Source organism: Lolium rigidum, chromosome 5 (assembly GCF_022539505.1).
Source record: "Lolium rigidum isolate FL_2022 chromosome 5, APGP_CSIRO_Lrig_0.1, whole genome shotgun sequence".
NCBI lineage: Eukaryota > Viridiplantae > Streptophyta > Magnoliopsida > Poales > Poaceae > Lolium > Lolium rigidum.
Window position 1 is genome coordinate 155,714,785 of NC_061512.1, and position 18,178 is coordinate 155,732,962.

Below are 18,178 nucleotides of genomic sequence, written 5' to 3' on the forward strand. Positions count from 1 at the left end.
TTGATGCTCTTGTTATCTTTAGTTGAGTACTTTGCATCTTTATGGCATAGTGGGATGAAGCGGCTCGGACTAACTTTACATGACCGCGTTCATGAGACTTGTTCCTCGTTCGACATGCAACTTGTATTGCATAAGAGGCTTTGCGGGTGTCTGTCTCTCCTACTATAGTAAAGATTCAATTCACTTTTCTATTGACAACATTAGTATCAACGTTGTGGTTCATGTTCGTAGGTAGATTAGATCTATATCGAAAGCCCTAAACCACGTAAAATATGCAAACCAAATTAGAGAGCGTCTAACTTGTTTTTGCAGGGTTTGGTGATGTGATATGGCCATAATGTGATGATGAATATGTATGAGATGATCATTATTGTATTGTGGCAACCGGCAAGAGCCTTATGGTTGTCTTTAAATTTCATGTTGAGTAGTATTTCAAGGTAGTTGTAATAGTTGCTACATGGAGGACAATCATGAAGACGGCGCCATTGACCTTGACGCTACGCCGATGATGATGGAGATCATGCCCGAAGATGATGGAGATCATGTCCGTGCTTTGGAGATGAAGATCAAAGGCGCAAAGACAAAAGGGCCATATCATATCACATATGAACTGCATGTGATGTTAATCCTTTTATGCATCTTATTTTGCTTAGATCGCGACGGTAGCATTATAAGATGATCCCTCACTAAAATCTCAAGATAATAAAGAGTTCATCCTTAGTAGCACCGTTGCCAAGACTTGTCGTTTCGAAGCATCTCGTGATGATCGGGTGTGATAGAATCAACAAGTGCATACAATGGGTGCAAGCCAGTTTTGCACATGCGGATACTAAGGTGGCCTTGACGAGCCTAGCATGTACGGACATGGTCTCGGAACACGTGATACCGAAAGGTAGAGCATGAATCATATGATTGATATGATGAACACTTTGAGTGTTCGCCATTGAAATTACACCTTGTCTCGTGATGATCGGACTATGGTGTGGTGGATTTGGTTCGTGTGATCACTAAGACAATGCGAGGGATATTGTTTTGAGTGGGAGTTCACCTAGATTTTTAATTATGTTGAATTAAAATTTGAACTCAATTTGTCATAAACTTAGTCTAAACTATTGCAAATATATGTTGTAGAGATGGCGTCCCCAATCAATTTTAACCAGTTCCTAGAGAAAGAAAAGCTTAAGAGCAACGGTAGCAACTTCACCGACCGGTTCCGTCATGTGAGGATTTTCCTCTCGGCGGAAATCTGCAATATGTGCTTGATGCACCGCTAGGTGACCCTCCTGCGAAACCGAAACCGATGAAGTAAAAGCTGTTTACGAGACTCGGAAAACTCGGTACTCTCAAGTTCGGTGTGCCATCCTGTGCGATCCGGAATCCGATCTTCAAAAACGTTTTGAGCACCACGATCCTCATGAGTTGATGAATGAGCTGAAAGCTATTTTTGAGACTCATGCGGCCGTGGAATGCTATGAAGCATCGAAACATTTCTTCAGCTGTATGATGGAAGAAGGCAGCTCCATTAGTGAGCACATGCTCGCCATGACCAGGCATGCGAAGAAACTCAGTGACTTGGGAATAGTGATTCCTAACAGACTGGGGATTAATCGTGTCCTTCAATCACTGCCACCAAGTTACAAGAACTTTGTGATGAACTACAATATGAAGAACATGAACAAGGAGTTACCTGAACTCTTTGGCATGCTAAAAGCTGCTGAGATTGAGATCAAGAAAGAGCACCAAGTGTTGATGGTCAACAAGACCACCAGTTTCAAGAAACAGGGCAAGTCTAAGGGAAAATTCAAAAAGGGTGGCAAGAAAGCTGCCACGCCTCCTATGAAACCTAAGAACGGCCCTAAGCCTGATGCTGAGTGCTATTACTGCAAGGAGAAGGGACACCTGGAAGCGTAATTGCTCCAAGTATTTGGCGGATCCGAAGAGCGGCCTTGTCAAGAAGAAGAAAGAAGGTATATCCGATATACATGTTATAGATGTTTATCTCAATCGGTTCTCGTTCTAGTACCCGGGTATTTGATACTGGTTCGGTTGCTCATATTTGTAACTCGAAACAGGAACTAAAGAATAAACGAAGACTACCGAAAGATGAAGTGACGATGCGCGTTGGAAATGGATCCAAAGTCGATGTGATCGCTCGTCGGCACACTTCCTCTACATCTACCTTCGGGATTAGTTTTAAGCCTAAATAATTGTTATTTTGTACCCGCGTTGAGCATGAACATTATATCCGGATCTTGTTTAATGCAAGACGGTTATTCATTCAAGTCCGAGAATAATGGTTGTTCTATTTTTATGAATAATATCTTTTATGGTCGAGCACCCGAAAAGAATGGCTTATTTCTCGTTAGATCTCGATAGTAGTGATACGCATATACATAACATTGATGCTAAGCGAATTAAATTGAATGATAATTCTACTTATATGTGGCACCGTCGTCTTGGTCATATTGGAGTGAAGCGCATGAAGAAACTCCATACCGATGGATTACTTGAATCACTTGACTTTGAGTCACTTGATAGATGCGAAGCATGTCTAATGGGAAAAATGACTAAGACTCCATTTTCTCGGAATGATGGAGCGAGCTACAGACTTATTGGAAATCATACATACCGATGTGTGCGGACCAATGAGTGTAGCATCGCGCGGTGGTTATCGTTATGTTCTAACCTTCACAGATGATCTGAGTAGATATGGGTATATCTATTTCATGAAACATAAATCCAAAACTTTTGAGAAGTTTAAGGAATTCCAAAGTGAAGTAGAAAATCAACGTAACAAGAAGATTAAATTTCTACGATCTGATCGCGGAGGTGAATATCTGAGTTATGAGTTTGGCATGCATTTAAAGAAATGCGGAATACTTTCACAATTGACACCGCCGGGAACACCACAACGAAACGGTGTGTCCGAACGTCGTAATCGAACTCTCTTAGATATGGTTCGTTCTATGATGTCTCTTGCTGATTTGCCGTTATCATTTTGGAGTTATGCATTAGAGACAGCCGCATTCACTTTAAATAGAGCACCATCAAAATCCGTAGAAACGACACCGTATGAATTATGGTTTAATAAGAAACCTAAGTCTGTCGTTCCTTAAAGTTTGGGGTTGCGAAGCCTATGTAAAAAAGTTACAACCGGACAAGCTAGAACCCAAAGCGGAGAAATGCGTCTTCATAGGATACCCTAAGGAAACTATAGGGTACACTTTCTATCACAGATCCGAAGGCAAAATCTTTGTTGCTAAGAACGGAACCTTTCTTGAGAAAGAATTTCTCACTAAAGAAGTGACTTGGAAGAAAAGTAGAACTCGATGAGATTGATGAATCTATACTCGTTGATCGAGTAGCGCAGATACGGAAGTTGTACTCGTACCGCCTACACCGGCAACGAGAGGAAGCTAATGATAATGATCATGAAACTTCGAACGAGGAAACTACCGAACCTCGCAGATCGACAAGGGAACGTGCCACTCCCGATTGGTATGATCCTTGTCTAAATGTCATGATTGTGGATAACAATGATGAGGACCCTGCGACGTATGAAGAAGCGATGATGAGCCCAGATTCCAACAAATGGCAAGAAGCCATGAAATCCGAAATGGGATCCATGTATGATAACCAAGTATGGACTTTGGTAGACTTACTCGATAGCCGCAAGGCTGTCGAGAATAAATGGATCTTCAAAAGAAAAACAGATGCTGATGGTAATATTACTGTCTATAAAGCTCGACTTGTCGCAAAGGGTTTCCGACAAATTCAAGGTGTTGACTACGATGAGACTTTCTCACCGGTAGCGAAGCTAAAATCTGTGAGGATTTTGTTAGCAATAGCTGCATTTTTCGATTATGAGATTTGACAGATGGATGTCAAAACGGCGTTCCTTAATGGAGACATTGAGGAAGAGTTGTATATGGTACAACCCAAAGGTTTTGTCGATCCTAAAAATGCTGACAAAGTATGCAAACTTCAGCGTTCAATCTATGGACTGAAGCAAGCATCAAGAAGTTGGAACCGACGCTTTGATAAGGTGATCAAAGACTTCGGGTTTATACAGTGCCATGGAGAGGCCTGTATCTACAAGAAAGTGAGTGGGAGCTCGTAGCGTTCCCGATATTATATGTAGATGACATATTATTAATTGGGAATGATATAGAACTATTAAGCAGATGTAAAAGGTTATTTGAATAACAGTTTTTCAATGAAAGACCTTGGTGAAGCATCGTATATATTAGGCATCAAGATTTATAGAGATAGATCAAGACGCCTAATAGGGCTATCACAGAGTACATACTCGGACAAGATTCTAAAGAAGTTTAGAATGGACGAAAGTAAGAAAGGGTTTTTACCTATGTTACCGGGCAAGGTCTTGAGTAAGACTCAAGGACCGGCTACGGCAGAAGAAAGAGAAAGGATGAGTCGGATCCCCTATGCTTCGGCAGATGAGGCTCTATTATGTATGCCATGCTATGTACAAGACCGGATATAGCACATGCCGTTAGTTTGACTAGCGGATATCAAAGTGATCCAGGAATGGAACACTCGGACAGCGGTCAAGAATATCCTGAAATACTTGAAAAGAACTAAGGATATGTTTCTTTGTTATGGAGGTGACCAAGAGCTCGTTGTAACAAGTTACACCGATGCAAGTTGGAACACCGATCCTGATGACTCTAAGTCACAATCTGGGTACGTGTTTATATTGAATGGTGCTGCAATGAAGCCGGGCAAGCTCGAAGCGATGCACGGTGGCGAAGTCTTCAACGGAATCGAGTACATAGCGGCTTCGAGGCTTCATCAGAAGCGGTATGGATGAAGAGGTTCATTGTAGAGCTCGGTGTGGTTCCTAGTGCATTGGACCCATTAATCATTTACTGTGATAACATGGGTGCCATCGCCAATGCACAAGAGCCAAGGTCACACAAGAGGCTGAAGCATATCAAGCTGCGTTACCACTCGATTCGCGAGTACATCGAAGATGGAGAAGTAAAGATTTGCAAAGTACACACCGATCTGAATGTAGCAGATCCGTTGACTAAAGCTCTCCCTAGGGCAAAGCATGACCAACACCGAATGCCATGGGTGTTAGGTTCCTTACAATGTAATCTAGATTATTGACTCTAGTGCAAGTGGGAGACTCGTTGGAGATATGCCCAAGAGGCAATAATAAAAGTGGTTATTATATATCTTTATGTTTATGATAAATGTTTATATACCATGCTATAATTGTATTAACCGAAACATTGATACATGTGTGATATGTAAACAACAAAGAGTCCCTAGTATGCCTCTTAACTAGCTTGTTGATTAATGGATGATTAGTTTCATAATCATGAACATTGGATGTTATTAATAACAAGGTTATATCATTGTATGAATGATGTAATGGATACACCCATATTAAGCGTAGCATAAGATCTCGTCATTAAGTTATTTGCTATAAGCTTTCGATACATATTTACCTAGTCCTTATGACCATGAGATCATGTAAATCACTTATACCGGAAAGGTACTTTGATTACACCAAACGCCATCTGCGTAAATGGGTGGTTATAAAGGTGGGATTAAGTATCCGGAAAGTATGAGTTGAGGCATATGGATCAACGAGTGGGATTTGTCCATCCCGATGACGGATAGATATACTCTGGGCCCTCTCGGTGGAATGTCGTCTAATGTCTTGCAAGCATATGAATAAGTTCATAAGAGACCACATACCACGGTACGAGTAAAGAGTACTTGTCAGGAGACGAGGTTGAACAAGGTATAGAGTGATACCGAAGATCAAACCTCGGACAAGTAAAATATCGCGAGACAAAGGGAATTGGTATTGTATGTGAATGGTTCATTCGATCACTAAAGTCATCGTTGAATATGTGGGAGCCATTATGGATCTCCGGATCCCGCTATTGGTTATTGGTCGGAGTGAGTACTCAACCATGTCCGCATAGTTCACGAACCGTAGGGTGACACACTTAAAGTTGGATGTTGAAATGGTAGTATTTGAATATGGAATGGAGTTCGAATATTTGTTCGGAGTCCCGGATGAGATCCCGGACATCACGAGGAGTTCCGGAATGGTCCGGAGAATAAGATTCATATATAGGATGTCATTTTATGTGAATTAAAATGTCGCGGAAGGTTCTATGGAAGGTTCTAGAAGGTTCTAGAAAAGTCCGGAAGAAACCACCAAGGAAGGTGGAGTCCACATGGGACTCCACCTCCATGGCCGGCCAACCCTAGTGGGGGAGGAGTCCCAAGTGGACTCCCCTTAGGGGCCCGGCCACCCCCACATGGGAGGTGGAACTCCCACCTTGGTGGGAGTCCTAGCTTGGCTAGGTTTCCCCCCTCCTATGGAAGGTTTTTGGTTCGGGTCTTATTCGAAGACTTGGACACCACCTCTTGGGGTTCCACCTATATAATGAGGGGCCAAGGGGAGGGGGCCGGCCACCCCAAGACCACAACCTGGCCGCCCCCCTTGAGTGGCCGGCCACCCCCTCCCAAACCCTAGCCGCCCCCCCTCCTCCCTAGCTCCCGCGTGCTTTAGCGAAGCCCCGCCGGAGTTCTCCACCGCCACCGACACCACGCCGTCGTGCCTGTCGGATTCAAGAGGAGCTACTACTTCCGCTGCCCGCCGGAACGGGAGGTGGACGTCGTCTTCATCAACAACCGAACGTGTGACCAAGTACGGAGGTGCTGCCCGTTCGTGGCGCCGGAACCGATCGTGATCAAGATCTTCTACGCGCTTTTGCAAGCGGCAAGTGAACGTCTACCGCAGCAACAAGAGCCTCATCTTGTAGGCTTTGGAATCTCTTCAAGGGTGAGACTCGATACCCCCTCGTTGCTATCGTCTTCTAGATTGCATCTGGGCTTGGATTGCGTGTTCGCGGTAGGAAAATTTTTGTTTTCTATGCAACGTTATCCTACAATAGGGCTAGAAGCCACCCAGCCAGATATGTTATGGAGTTCGTCGGCGCAACCTTTGAGATGCCGCCCACCAAACCCCCCAACGGCGTCCTCGTGGAGAACACTCTTCGCTTCTGGACCATTTCATGGTGGAGGGGTCCGACCAAACTCACGCGACGTTTCATGTGCGCCGGCTATGCACACCTCCCGGAGGGGAGGCCGTTGATGTACTACATCGAGGAGGTCCGTGACCGTGGTGACATCAGCATCGTCATGTTCGCCCACTTCACCAACCCCTTCAATGCCTTCCGCCTCCTCGGTCGGGTCTTCTGGTGCGTGATACGTCTCAAACGTATCTATAATTTCTTATGTTCCATTCTAGTTTTATGACAATACTCACATGTTTTATATACACTTTACATCATTTTGATGCATTTTCCGGTACTAACCTATTAACAAGATGCTGAAGCGTCAGTTCCTGTTTTCTGCTGTTTTAGGTATAGATGCATGCTGGATAGCGGTCTATGTTCTTTGTCGTAAGGCCCTAATTAAATCTCATAGTAGTCATCATGATATGTATGTGCATTGTTATGCCCTCTCTATTTGTCAATTGCCCAACTGTAATTTGTTCACCCAACATGCTATTTATCTTATTGGAGAGACACCACTAGTGAACTGTGGACCCCGGTCCATTCTTTTACATCTGAAATACAACCTACTGCAACCATTGTTCTCTATTATTCTTTGCAAACAAACATCATTCTCCACACCATACGTTTAATCCTTTGTTTACATCAAGCCGGTGAGATTAACAACCTCACTATTAAGTTGGGGCAAAGTATTTTGATTGTGTTGTGCAGGTTCCACGTTGGCGCCGGAATCCCTGGTGTTGCGCCGCACTACACTCCTTCACCAACAACCTTCATGTGGCCTTCATCTCCTACTGGTTCGATAACCTTGGTTTCTTACTGAGGGAAAACTTGCTACTGTACGCATGACACCTTCCTCTTGGGGTTCCCAACGGACGTGTGCTTCACGCGTCATCAAGCATATTTTCTGGCGCCGTTGCCGGGGAGATCAAGACACGCTGCAAGGGGAGTCTCTCACATCCAATCTCTTTACTTTGTTTATTGTCTTGCTTTATTTTATTTTCTGTCTTTTTTGCTTTCTTTATATCAAAAACACAAAAAAAATAGTTACTTGTTTTAATTATTTAATTCGGTTTTGCTTATTGCTAAAATGAGTACTCCTGAGAACACTAAGTTATGTGACTTCACTAGTTAGGCTTAATGGAAAACAACAACAAAATTAGAGATCTTTATGAACTTTATATTGAATTAGGACATGATGTGTTTGAAGAAAGAATTAAAAAACCCATGGAACGTTGTTTGCAAAATAGTTGTAGCAATGTTTTTAGCATAAATTCTTTGAACACTATTATTTTTAATGCTATGGAAAAGTCTAAGCTTGGGGGAGCTGGTTGTGATATTTTTAGTCCCCCAATCATGGAGGAGAAAATTTACTTTGATGATACTTTACCTCCTATATATGATGATTACAATGATGACTATCATATTTTCAGTTCACCTACTATTGAGGAGAAAAATAATTATGATTACAATATGCCTCCTATATATGATGATTATGGTGATGAGAATAATAATGATAGCTATCTTATTGAATTTGCTCCCACTACAATTAATAGTAATGACTATGCTTATGTGGAGAGTAATAATTTTGTGCATGTAGCACATGATAAGAATGTTTCATGTGATAGTTATATTGTTGAGTTTGTTCATGATGCTACTGAAAATCTTTATGAGAGAGGACAATATGGTTGTAGGGATTTTCATGTTACTAAAACACCTCTCTTTTTGCTTAAAATCTTGAAGTTGCGCTTGTCTTGTTTTCCTATGCTTATTGCATTATGCTTACATGACTTGTTTATTTACAAGATTCCTTTTCATAGGAAGTGGGTTAGACTTAAAAGTGTTTCTTATTTGCTTTTGATGCTCTCTTTTGCTTCAACTCTTATTTCTTGCGAGAGCATCATTAAAATTACTGAGCCCATCTTAACGGCTATAAAGAAAGCATTTCTTGGGAGATAACCCATGTTTTTATTTTGCTACTGTTTTGTTGTGTCTTGAAAGTTGTTACTATTGTAGCAACCTCTCCTTATCATGTTTATTTCGTTTTTGTGCCAAGTAAAGTTTTTGATAGAAAAGTTGATACTAGATTTGGATTTCTGCACAGAAACAGATTTTTAGCTGTCACGAATTTGAGTTGATCTCTCTGTAGGAAACTCGTAAAATGCTGAAAAAATTCATGCGTGATTCTCAGATACGTACGCAACTTTCGCTCAATTTGAGCTTTTTCATCTGAGCCTGTTAAGTGCCTCTAAAAAATTCGTCTTTACGTACTGTTCTGTTTTGACAGATTCTGCCTTTTATTTTGCATTGCCTCTTTTACTGTGTTGAGTGTATTTCTTTGCTCCATTAACTTTCAGTAGCCTTGGGTAATGTCCAGAAGTGTTGGGAATGATTGTGTCCTCGCTGAACATGTGAATTTTTGATTATGCACTAACCCTCTAATAAGATTGTTTTGAGTCTGGTGTGAAGGAAATTTTCAAGGATCAAGAGAGGAGGATGATATGATATGATCAAGAAGAGTAAAAGTCTAAGCTTGGGGATGCCCCCGTGGTTCATCCCTGCATATTTCAAGAAGACTCAAGCATCTAAGCTTGGGGATGCCCAAGGCAACCCCTTCTTCATCAACAACTTATCAGGTCACCTCTAGTGAAACTATATTTTTATTCCGTCACATCTCTTAGAGCGTCTGTTTATTTTAATTTTTGTTTATGTTTGAATGAAATCGGATCCTAGCAATCCTTGTGTTGGAGAAAGACACGCTTCGCTTTTTCATTTGAACACTTGTGTTCTTCGTTTTTAATATTCATGGCGAAAGTTGAAAGTCGCTTCATTTATTGCTATTTGGTTGGAAACAGAAAATGCTTCATGTGGTAATTGGTATATTGTCTTGAATAATTTGATACTTGGCAATTGTTTTGAGCTCTCAAGTAGATCATGTTTAAGCTTTTGCATCATGTAGTTTAAACCTATTAGTGGAGAACTATCGTAGAGCTTGTTGAAATTTGGTTTGCATGATTGGTCTCTCTAAAGTCAAGATATTTTATGGTAAAAGTGTTTGAGCAACAAGGAAGACAGTGTAGAGTCTTATAATGCTTGCAATATGTTCTTATGTAAGTTTTGCTGTACCGGTTCATACTTGTGTTTGCTTCAAACAACCTTGCTAGCCAAAGCCTTGTACCGAGAGGGAATGCTTCTCGTGCATCCAAAACCTTGAGCCAAAACTTATGCCATTTGTGTCCACCATAACTACCTACTATGTGGTATTTCTCTGCCATTCCAAAGTAAATTGCTTACGTGCTACCTTTAAAAATTTCATTCCTTGTCTTTGCAATACATAACTCATGGGAAATTAGCCTAAAAAACTATTGTGGTAATGAATATGTCGCTTATGTATCTTAGTTCTTATAAGTTGCTTGTTGAGCGGTAACCATGTTTCTGGGGACGCCATCAACCTGTTACACCTTTGTTGAATATCATGTGAGTTGCTATGCATGTTCATCTTGTCTGAAGTAAGGGAGATTTCTCATGATTAAATGGTTTGAGTATGCATATTGTTAGAGAAGAACATTGGGCCGCCAACCAAAGCCATGTATCATGGTGGAAGTTTCAGCTTGGACATTAATCCTCAAATCTCTTATGAGAATATTACCTGTTGTTGAATGCTTAAAGCATAAAAGAGGAGTCCATTATCTGTTTTCTATGTTGTCCCGGTATGGATGTCCTCAAGTTGAGATCTATCAAAATTGAGAAATCAAATGCGATATATCTCCTTGGACCTTTGTACAGGTGGCATAGAGGTACCCCTTTGTGACACTTGGTTGAAACATATGTAATGCAATGATAATCCATGGAAGTCCGATCTAATTAGGACAAGGTGCGGGCACTATTGGTATTCGATGCATGAGGCTTGCAACTTATAGGAGGTTTTATGCATAACACATATGAATTATTACTATCGTTGACAAAATTGTTTCCATGTTTTCAAAATAAAAAGCTCTAGCACATGAGTAATCCCCTGCTTCCTCTGCGAAGGGCCTTTCTTTTACTTTATGTTGAGTCAGTTTACCTACTTCTTTCTATCTTAGAAGCAAACACTTGTGTCAATCTGTGTGCACCGATTCTTACATGTTTACTTATTGCACTTGTTATATTACTTTATGTTGACAACTATCCATGAGATATACATGTTACAAGTTGAAAGCAATTGCTGAAACTTAAATCATCCTTTGTGTTGCTTCAACACCTTCTATTAAGAATCTATTGCTTTATGAGTTAACTCTTATGCAAGACTTGTTGATGCTTGTCTTGAAAGTACTATTCATGAAAAGTCTTTGCTATATGATTCAGTTGTTTAGTCATTACCTATTTGTTAACAAACTATAGACCATTGCTTCGAATCACTTCATTCATCTCATATGCTTTACAATAGTATTGATCAAGATTATGATAGTAGCATGTCACTTCAGAAATTATCCTTGTTATCGTTTACCTACTCGAGGGCGAGTAGGAACTAAGCTTGGGGATGCTTGATACGTCTCAAACGTATCTATAATTTCTTATGTTCCATGCTAGTTTTATTACAATACTCACATGTTTTATATACACTTTACATCATTTTGATGCATTTTACGGTACTAACCTATTAACAAGATGCCGAAGCGCCAGCTCTCGTTTTCTCGCTGTTTTTGGTTTCGGAAATCCTACACAGAAATATTCTCGGAATTGGACGAAACAAAAGCCCACGGTCTTATTTTCCACGGAGCCTTCCAGAACACCGAAGAGGAGACGAAGAGGGGCCACGAGGCGGCTACCCCACATGGCGGCGCGGTGGGGCCCCTGGCCGCGCCGGCCTATGGGGTGGGCCCCTCGGGCGCCCCCCGACTCTGCCCCTTCGCCTATTTATTCCTTCCGTCGCGAAAACCCTAGTACCGAGAGCCACGATATGAGAAAAGTTCCAGAGACGCCGCCGCCGTCAACCCTACCTCGGGGGTTCTGAAGATCGCCTCCGGCACCCTGCCGGAGAGGGGAATCATCACCGGGAGGGCTCTACATCACCATGCCCGCCTCCGGACTGATGCGTGAGTAGTTCATCCTTGGACTATGGGTCCATAGCAGTAGCTAGATGGTTGTCTTCTCCTCTTGTGCTATCATGTTTAGATCTTGTGAGCTGCCTATCATGATCAAGATCATCTATTTGTAATGCTACATGTTGTGTTTGTTGGGATCCGATGAATATGGAATACTATGTCAAGTTGATTATTGATCTATCATATATGTGTTGTTTATGATCTTGCATGCTCTCCGTTGCTAGTAGAGGCTCTGGCCAAGTTGATACTTGTGACTCCAAGAGGGAGTATTTATGCTCGATAGTGGGTTCATGCCTCCATTGAATCTGGGACAGTGATAGAAAGTTCTAAGGTTGTGGATGTGTTGTTGCCACTAGGGATAAAACATCAATGCTTTGTCTAAGGATATTTGTATTGTTTACATTACGCACAGTACTTAATGCGATTGTCTGTTGTTTGCAACTTAATACTGGAAGGGGTGCGGATGCTAACCCGAAGGTGGACTTTTTAGGCATAGATGCATGCTGGATAGCGGTCTATGTTCTTTGTCGTAATGTCCTAAGTAAATCTCATAGTAGTCATCATGATATGTATGTGCATTGTTATGCCCTCTCTATTTGTCAGCTTGCCCAACCGTAATTTGTTCACCCAACATGCTATTTATATTATTGGAGAGACACCACTAGTGAACTGTGGACCCCGGTCCATTCTTTTACATCTGAAATACAACCTACTGCAATCATTGTTCTCTCGTTGTTCTTTGCAAACAAACATCATTCTCCACACCATACGTTTAATCCTTTGTTTACAGCAAGCCGGTGAGATTGATAACCTCACTGTTAAGTTGGGGCAAAGTATTTTGATTGTGTTGTGCAGGTTCCACGTTGGCGCCAAAATCCCCGGTGTTGCGCCGCACTACACTCCTTCACCAACAACCTTCACGTGGCCTTCATCTCCTACTGGTTCGATAACCTTGGTTTTTTACTAAGGGAAAACTTGCTGTTGTACGCATCACACCTTCCTCTTGGGGTTCCCAACGGACGTGTGCTTCACGCGTCATCAGTGCGGTTATGAATTCATTGTCTTCACAACCTACAACATTTTCACCGATTTCAACTTCATCTTCCCCACCGTCGACCGCATGCACACCCTCCCCTACCCCAAGTACACCGCGCCAGATGAGTGAATATGGTGGCCGTGCTCAGGAGGGAGTGCAGATGAAGAAGGCAGTGAGGTGGTGAAGAAGATGCTTGTGTCGTCTTGTCCTTTTTACTATCGTATTTCCTTATTTCGTGCCTTGTAATGTTTTACTATCGTAGTTGCTTATTTCGTGTCGTGTCATGAACTTTATATCTATGTAATGGTTCTACTCATGTAGTCGTCGAGGCTACTCATGTCGTAATGGTTCTTATTTTATCTTAATGGTCCTTATTTTATATATGTAATGGTGCTTATTTTATCGCCGGGGCTACTCATGTCGCATGTTTTTAGGTATAACTGAGTTGTTTCTAGTTTGACCAATACACTACGAAAATAATAACAAAACTATCACAAAATAAATAAAATGTATTGGTGTTTCTTTGGTAGTTATAGGACACTATCACTCCAAAAATTAGTTGTCATATTTTTGAACCATAAAAGATGCAAGTTCGTTTCATATTAAACACCAAAAAACCATGGGTGGAGCCAGCCATTGTGCCCCTTGCCCTGGACACCCAGATATTTTGTCAAAACTTTAGGATCAACTCATCTATACTAAAAGAAAAGTTCAGAAAAAATGGTCAAATTACTTTCTGTTAAATATTATGACGTGTTAGGTGTTAGCAATATTGTAAAACTGCAATAGCCTCTATTTTTTCTGGTAATTTTTTTATTATATGTGATGACATATTTTTTTAGAGGGTGGCACAACGTCACAAATTTCCTAGCTCGGCCGAAGCTTTAATGGTCAATAGATAAAATGTTTACAGAAATTTCCAAATCAATTAGAGGGAATAGAAAACCACACATGCCTACTACCCAACTTACAACCCATTACTTACGATCCAATGGCGGAACAAGGTATCCTGTGTGATCACAATCCTCCACAGCCCACGGCCCAACCCGATCATATGGTTAACTGACGAAATGGGCCAAGGGCAACAATTACCTTTTTTTCGGAACGCTACAGTTCTTCGTTAACTGACGAAACTGAAAAAAAACATAGAAATTTTTGGCCGAATTTGCTACCACATTTGATTCATTACGAAAATCCAGCTCCCAAGTTATGCATCTCATTGAGCGTACATTCAAACATAGACTAACATAACCAGCTGATCCAAATTATTAACATAACCACATTAAAAATCACTTCTAACGACTCATCAACGGAATGTAAAGAAATTCTAGAGAAACTACACAAAAATAAAATGCTAAAGCGATCACATTTGCCTGCTTCTTCAAACCAACCATCTATTTTAGATGCTTGTTCAGTTTCTTCAGTTCCCCAATTAGTTCCCCATCACCCGTGGCAGCAGAGCCCAATTTCTCCACCGCCGGTGCTTCATTGATCTCCCGGGTTGCGCCCCTACTGATACCCTCCACTTCAAGCCTCTCAACATACGCATCCATCCACTCAAAATGGCTACAATTTTTCAGATTTTGAAAAGGAACACATGAACCCTAAATCCCAAATTGGAGACAAATCATAGAATATGCACAAATTAGAGCAAAAAAGGCCGACGGATAACTCAGATCTAACCTTTCTCGGCTCGGCCGGGCTTGCTCTCGCACTTCACAAATTCTCACACATAGTTCCCATTCTTCTTCGTCGATGTGACCAATCGCTTCAATCACGCGGTGCGTGGACAGTCAGGACATGATGTCATGGACACTGCACCATACCTAGGCCATGCGGGGCGGGAGGCTGAAATAAAGGTCGACATAGTCGCGCGCCGAAGGGGAGGAATGGGGGCGGCAGGAAAGCGGGCACGGGTGCGGGCGACCGGAGAGATTTGACTCCCATCTTGTACGAACCGGCAAGTTGTGGGTCCCGCAGTAGGTGGGTCTCATGCTGACTGGACATAGTAAGGGTAAGTGATGTCTACGGGAGCTTCTATTCTTGTAGACAGTGTTGGGCCTCCAAGAGCAGAGGTTTGTAGAACAACAGCAAGTTTCCCTTAAGTGGATCACCCAAGGTTTATCGAACTCGTGGAGGAAGAGGTCAAAGATATCCCTCTCAGGCAACCCTGCAACCACAAAGCAAGAAGTCTCTTGTGTCCCCAACACACCTAATACACTTATCAGATGTATAGGTGCACTAGTTCGGCGAAGAGATAGTGAGATGCAAGTAATATGGATGAGTATGAGTGGTAATAGCAATCTGAATAAAATATGGCAGCGAGCAAACATGTAACAAAACAAGTAAACAAACAGAGATTCGATGCTTGGAAGCAAGGCCCAGGGATCCTGCTTTCACTAGTGGACACTCTCAACAATGATCACATAATAGAACCACTCTACACCCTCTTGTTGGATGTGGAACACCACTAACTGTGTAGGATTACACGAACCCTCAATGCCGGAGTTAACAAGCTCCACAGTATTCGATATTCATGTTTAAATAACCTTAGAGTGCAAGATAGATCAACACAATTACACCAAGAACTAACATAGCATGCACACTCGTCACCATCATACCATGAAGGAGGCATAGATCACATCGATACTATCATAGCAATAGTTAACTTCATAATCTACAAGAGATTACAATCATAGCCTACGCCAAGTACTAACACGGATGCACACACTGTCACCATTACACCGTGCAGGAGGAATAAAACTACTTTGATAACATCACTAGAGTAGCACATAGATGATATTCAACTAGATCACATAAAGAGAGAGATGAACCACATAGCTACAGCGGAGCCCTCAGCCTCGGGGGTGGATTACTCCCTCCTCATCATGGAGGCAGCGATGGCGGTGAAGATGGCGGTGGAGACGGCGGTGGAGATGGCTCCGGGGGCAATTCCCCGTCCGGCAGGGTGCCGGAACAGAGAATTCTGTCCCCCGAATTGGACTTTCACGATGGCGGCGGCTCTGGATGGTTTTCTCTGTTTCCGTCTTTTTTTTCGATGTTTTTAGGTCAGAGACGATCTTATAGGCCGAGAATCAGAGTCGGAGGGGCCACGGGGTGGTGCCACCATAGGGGGGCGCGCCCCCCCTTGGGCCACGCCGCCCTGTGGTGTGGGGCCCCCTGGCACCCCTCTGACTCTTCTCCGGTGCTCCGGAAGCTTCCGGGAATTATAAGGCCTTCGGTCTTGATTTCGTCCGATTTCGAAAATATTTCTTTACTAGGATTTCTGAAACCAAAAACAGCAGAAAACAGCAACTGGCTTTTCGGCATCTCGTCAATAGGTTAGTTCCGAAAAACGCATAAAAATGATATAAAGTGTGAACAAAACATGTTGGTATTGTCATAAAACAAGCATGGAACATCAGAAATTATAGATACGTTAGAGACGTATCAGCATCCCCAAGCTTAGTTCCTACTCGTCCTCGAGTAGGTAAACGATAAAAGATAATTTCTGAGGTGACATGCTACCAACATAATCTTAATCATACTATTGTAAAGCATATGAGATGAATGCAGCGATTCAAAACGATATTAATGCAATGAGTAAACAATTGAATCATATAGCAAAGACTTTTCATGAATAGTACATTCAAGACAAGCATCAATAAGTCTTGCATAAGAGTTACTCATAAAGCAATAAATTCAAAGTAAAGACATTGAAGCAACACAATGGAAGATAATGTTTCAGCAAGCTTGCTTTCAACTTGTAACATGTATATCTCATGGATAGTTGTCAATGCAAAGCAATATAACAAGTGCAATAAGCAATTATGTAAGAATCAATGCACAGCTTAACACAAGTGTTTGCTTCTTGAGGTGGAGAGAGATAGGTGAACTGACTCAACATAAAAGGTAAAAGAATGGTCCTTCAAAGAGGAAAGCATCGATTGCTATATTTGTGCTAGAGCTTTTATTTTGAAAACATGAAACAATTTTGTCAACGGTAGTAATAAAGCACATGTATCATGTAAATTATATCTTACAAGTTGCAAGCCTCATGCATAGTATACTAATAGTGCCCGCACCTTGTCCTAATTAGCTTGGACTACCGGATCATCGCAATACACATGTTTTAACCAAGTGTCACAAAGGGGTACCTCCATGCCGCCCGTACAAAGGTCTAAGGAGAAAGCTCGCATTTTGGATTTCTCGCTTTTGATTATTCTCAACTTAGACATCCATACCGGGACAACATGGACAACAGATAATGGACTCCTCTTTAATGCATAAGCATGTGGCAACAATTAGTGTTCTCATATGAGATTGAGGATATATGTCCAAAACTCGAAACTTCCACCATGATTCATGGCTTTAGTTAGCGGCCCAATGTTCTTCTCTAACAATATGCATGCTCCAACCATTAAGGTGGTAGATCTCTCTTACTTCGTACAAGACGGACATGCATAGCAACTCACATGATATTCAACAAAGAATAGTTGATGGCGTCCCCGTAAACGTGGTTATCGCACAACAAGCAACTTAATAAGAGATAAAGTGCATAAGTACATATTCAATACCACAATAGTTTTTAAGCTATTTGTCCCATGAGCTATATATTGCAAAGGTGAATGATGGAATTTTAAAGGTAGCACTCAAGCAATTTACTTTGGAATGGCGGAGAAATACCATGTAGTAGGTAGGTATGGTGGACACAAATGGCATAGTGGTTGGCTCAAGGATTTTGGATGCATGAGAAGTATTCCCTCTCGATACAGGGTTTAGGCTAGCAAGGTTATTTGAAACAAACACAAGGATGAACGGTACAGCAAAACTCACATAAAAGACATATTACAAGCATTATAGGACTATACATTGTCTTCCCTGTTGTTCAAACACCTCACTAGAAAATATCTAGACTCTAGAGAAACCACTCATGCAAACCAAATTTTAACAAGCTCTATGTATTTCTTCACTAATAGGTGCAAAGT